General features: G+C 36.0%; 1 non-coding gene across 1 annotated transcript; it reads right to left on the minus strand.

Moving 5' to 3' along the window:
• Nucleotides 1–5026: 5026 nt before the first annotated feature.
• On the minus strand, nt 5027–5129 carry LOC132236225 (U6 spliceosomal RNA). The gene has a single exon (XR_009453191.1). It is a non-coding gene; the product is annotated as a U6 spliceosomal RNA (small nuclear RNA).
• Between the last annotated feature and the right edge of the window lie 207 nt (nt 5130–5336).

Raw genomic sequence — 5336 nt, forward strand, 5'->3', positions numbered from 1 at the left:
AAAAATCTTCACACGTAGAACAGGAGATATTTAAACTTGACTTATAAGGATGGCTATGTTTTAACTATGTGAGGAGAGACAATAAGGCACTCCATATGAAAATGACAAAGTAAGAAAAAGAAGGTGGAAAGTAAGCTGCAGGCTAATATCCCTGATGAACATAGGGAGTAGAATGGTGGATGTCAGGCCTGGAGATAAAGGCAATGGGGAGATAGTGGTCAAGGTGTATAAAGTTTCATTTATGCACCATGGAAAGTTCTGGAGATCTGATGTACAGTGCCGTAACTATAGTTAACAATACTGTATTATATATGTGAAATTTGATGATTCAGTAGATCTTAAGTGTTCTCACCACATACAAAAATGATTATAACTATGTGAGATGATGGATATGTTATTTAGTTAGATTATGTGATCATTTCACAATGTATCTGTATATGAAGTCATTAAATTGTACACCTTGGGGAAAACACAGTTACACAAAAAGTAATGGCTTTGAACTATTAAAGAGTTATTAATGAGAAACTTACAATATATACACTGTCATAAAAGAATATCAAAATAAAAACCATGACTATGTGGCTGAGATTTATTATTCACTCCTACTCTCCTAACTATTCATGTGACATAACAATTAAACACATAAACAAATTTTTAAAAGAATTAAAAATTTGTATCAAACAAGTAAAGAACTGAGAACTTTAACACTAGAGATCTTTGGATTAGTATGAAAATAATCAACTTGCCATTCAGAAGAAAAAAGTCAGTTTAAAACATTATAAACAAAATTACCATTTCACCCTGAGTAAATCAATCATGTTCTTAATTGCTGGATAGTAATGGCTAACAAGAATTTAAAAAATGAGAAAAAATTAAGATTCCAAAGAAATTCTTAGGGAATTTGCCAATGGGATCATTAAGATTTTTCTCCACATACAATATAATCATTAGCTTATTTTGAATCAAGACAATGTAAAATAGTGAAACACATTCTTTTTATAAAAGTTACACGTTACTTACTTTCTATAGAAATATGTAATATAGTAATGACCATTCTACTGCAAAACCAGGAGCATTTGGGGGTCTAGTTTTAGAATTACCTAGTATCTCTTTGTTTCTTCCTTAGGATCTTGTTTCTTCTTTTCCCCTGAAATCCTTCTCCTTTGTCCTCTACTCTCTCCTTGTCATCATAATATACATCTTGAGATTTTTCTTTTTTTTCTTAATGTGAGAAATCTACTTCCTCTGTGTTCTTTCCCAATTCTGAGCTTGCTTCATCTTACCCTCATTCTCCTTCTCTCTCTCATGTTCTCTGGATAGATCAGCTCCCTCTTCCTCATTGTCTTCATTACCTTTATTTCCATCTTCATCCTCTTCCTATATAGAGGTGATGTTTATTATCTTCCTTACCCAAATCCCCTATGTATACTTTGATGCAGCAGATAAAAAATACTTTCCTAACTTTTAGGATCATGATTCCATTGTTCAGCAAGTCACGAATTTTCTAATATTTTGCAGACGATCGACTGAATTGAGTACTTTGATTCTGTTTAGTTCTGCTTTAGCCATATTTGGAAATACTAGTTCTTAAAAATAATTATGCATGCTTTCAATTTCCCAATTAATGATGGCAGTAATTAAGGCCCAATTTTGTCACTTAGTCTTTATTACCCCTTCCTCCTCTACTACCATGAGTTATATTTCTTCTGTCTTGCCTCTCACACCATTTCCAATTCCAAAATTTGCAAGAGATTTGGAAATGAATGAAAGGGAAGATGAATATACTACTCACTACCAAAAAAAAAAAAAAAAAAAAGCTGTAAAGATTAAAGAACAGGAAAGGAGTCCAAAAACGGTAGAATGTTAACTTTGCTTTCCCCTCCTCATTCATACACATTCATAGTTCCATTCCCTTCAACAGTAGTTCAGAGACTGAATGATTTGTTAAGAAATATAATGTAATCAGAAATGTAATTTTGGAATATTATCTGATGGTCATGTGTGTATAGAGAGAACAAAAACAAGAATCAAGAAATTAGTTAGAAAATTATTTTACTAACCCCAGCAAGAAAAAAATGAAGAATTAACAATCTTGTCAGTGGGAAATGAGCAGAGGATATGATTGCTAGTGGTATCGTGAAGCCAGGATTTGTTAGACTTGGTTTTGGGCCTGAGTGATTAGCAGTAGAACAATGGTGACTTGATCATGTAAAGAAATTAAAGGAGGAAGATGAGGGGAAAGATGTGGTTTTAGTTGGGCACTTAGTGACATTGAAGGGTGGAGTTTCCCTCTAGCTAGATGGCAAATGGAACTAGAGGAGTGGAGTTGAGAGTGAGTCCTTAAAATAGAATGGCTAAAGCCTTGAACAGATAGAACACTTTGGATTACCAATTTTAAAAAAATTATTATATCTAAGGTGAGAGACTGAAGAATGAATCTGATAAGAACCAGTAAAATAATTTGCAAGAGAATTCTGGGAGTGAATTATCTAGAGGCTGAAAAAGAAGAGGATTTAAAGAGGTAAGGGATACCTATCTTAAATGAAAGGAGTGAGACTGAGAATTAGAATCTACAATTTCAAAAAATAACCAGGTGATTTATATGCACATCAGGATTTGAGAAATACTGAGATAATGCACAATCATAGTTACTTACTAGCTGTATGAATTTGTATAAGTTACTGTCCTTTTCTGAATATCAAGTTTCTAATCTGAAAATTATAATAATAATTTAGGGTTGTCGTGAAGAGTCAACAAGATAAACTCATTCTGTATTGTAGCACCTACTCATTAAATCAAATACTGATGGATGCCTTCAATGTGCCAAGCTAGATGTTAAATAATTAAAAAAGTAGAGTCCCTGGACTCATGAAGCTTACATTGTTTTTGAGTCCTATGGACCAAGGTTGTTCCTGTTCTGGACTGTAGCAGCATGGTGTTATGGATTGATAATTGGTATCAAAGGCGAGAGTACATGGATTTCAGCCTTGTTTTATTTATTTTTTCCAGCTTTATTGAAAAATAATTGACAAAATTGCATTTAAAGTGTAAAATGTGATTATATACACACACATACACACATATATAATTATTACCACCATCAAGTTAATTAATACTTCTATTACCTCACATAGTTAATGCATTTCCGTGGTGAAATGCTTAAGAGCTGCTCTCAGCAAATTGAAGTATATAATGCCATATTGTTATCTAAAGTCATCAAGCTGTACATTAAGCATGTCAAATTCAAAGGCTAACATGGGCCAAATGAATGAGGCATGCGGCCCATGGGCTCTGAGTTTGACATGCTTGCTGTACATTAAATCCTCAGATCTTATTCATTACTTAAAGTTTGTATGCTTTGACCTACATCTTCCCAATTTTATCTCTCCCTATCTCCCAGCAATCACCATTCAACTCTCTGTTTTGTTTGTTTGCTTGCTTTAAATTCCACGTAGAAATGATATTAGGCAGTATTGGTTTCTCTCTGTCTGGCTTATTTTACTTAGCATAATGCCTTCCAGGCTCATCTATGTTGTCACAAATCAGTTCTCCTTTTAAATGCACATTGTAAGACCTTAAACAAGAAATTTCAGCTTTCTGAACATTGCAATTCAGATCTTAAGAATATTGGGCTACATTAGCTATCGGAACTCCATAAAACACTAAGGATATGCACTTCTCTATAGAGGGAATAAAAAGGATAGCTGTGGCCAAATAAGTTGGGAAACTTATTTCCTTACTAGTGGCTCGGTGCACGGATTCATGCACATTGAAAGGAAACTAATTAGAAGAAATATTTTAATATCGCTATTTGCCCTTTCTCTATAATAGAAGTGTCAACCAAATTCATGATTGACAGTGACAGGTCAAAACACATAGGTGCAATTGGCGCCAGTGAGAGCTTTATATATATTGCACATGCGTAAGTCAACTTAGCCTTTTATATATACAGAATAAACTTGCTTAATTAGATCTGCTTTCTGATTTAGCTCAACTTTTTCCAGCCCAGTGAAGCACCCCAACTTCTCTTTCAGGTAATTGTCAGCAACACAGCAGTAAATATTAACACAAAGCAGATTATTGTTGTAGATCACGCAGGGAGAACCAAGGGTAAAATATTTAACTGCAGCAGTGTTTGACTGTATTCTGTGTAGTGAGAAAACCTGAAATCATTTTAAAGGTCCACCATTTCTTACTTCTTTTCAGTCAGGTCAAGTTTCTAAACTTTGTAAATCTCTGTTTTCCAGCTAGTGAAAAGAAAATAGGATTCCACCAAGTCTCCTATCTACCTACTCCAGGACTTCTGTGAGGATCAAATGAGATGAGGCACGGGAAAACACTTCACAGACATTTGGTTAAAGTTTAAAATGTTTGCACCTGGCTATAAAGCAAGCCGTGTTCCTGGGCTGAAGAAACTGCAAGGATGCTAGTTGCTAGGGAGAGGAAGCTGGGTGTTGCTATGTGACATCATTACCTGGTGCCCACAGCTACCATTTCCAGGTTGGGCTGGGCTGTGGGCCGCATTTTGTGCCATGGGGTCTCCGCAGCGTTGGCTGTGATTTGGGGGGGCTGTCGCTCTGGGGTGGTGGTGATGGGGCCTGTGTCCCACTTGGGGGAAATCGAGTGTTGCTTTTTAGGTGTCAGGTCCATGGTGCCATTTCTTTGTAAATGGCCAGTGTGCATCTTGGCAGCTCCTGCATTGAGTGTCTGCCCCCTGGTAGTCAGTATGCATCACAGTGACCAGTCCGATGGATGGAGGGACACTTAGCATATTAGCCTTTTATGTATATGGATTAGGATGTCATAGTACCCTTTTACCATATTAAAGGCTTAAAGAAGTACCAAGTAAAAACACTTCTTTAACTTGGTATAATTGAGCATTTCTGACACTTATTAATAAAGATTTCTTTTTTCTTTCCCCTCCTTCCTTTTTTTCCTTTCTTTCTGCCACAATAATTTGGGGACACTTACGTTGTCTTTCTGAGGCCTTTTATGAATATGATCATTTGTAGATCTTTTTTTTTTTTTTAATATGGAACGCTTCATGAATGTGCGTGTCATCCTTGCACAGGGGCCATGCTAATCTTCTCTATATCATTCAAATTTTAGTATATGTGCTGCCAAAACAAGCAGTGTGGGTCTATTTTAGAAAGGCAGGAGGGAAGGAGAGTTTTTCCAAGGGCAGTCCTCTATAGCTGCTAGTCAGGCGACTCCCTGGGTTTGCCAAGAAGAAGCATCACATTTTAATAAAAGGGCAGGGGATTAGGAGCACAGTCCTTAGGAGTTGTCTGACATTGAGCAAGTCTCTGGCTCTCAGTTTCTATGTCTACATTAGG

The sequence above is a fragment of the Myotis daubentonii genome, chromosome 5, assembly GCF_963259705.1.
Source record: "Myotis daubentonii chromosome 5, mMyoDau2.1, whole genome shotgun sequence".
Classification (NCBI taxonomy): domain Eukaryota; kingdom Metazoa; phylum Chordata; class Mammalia; order Chiroptera; family Vespertilionidae; genus Myotis; species Myotis daubentonii.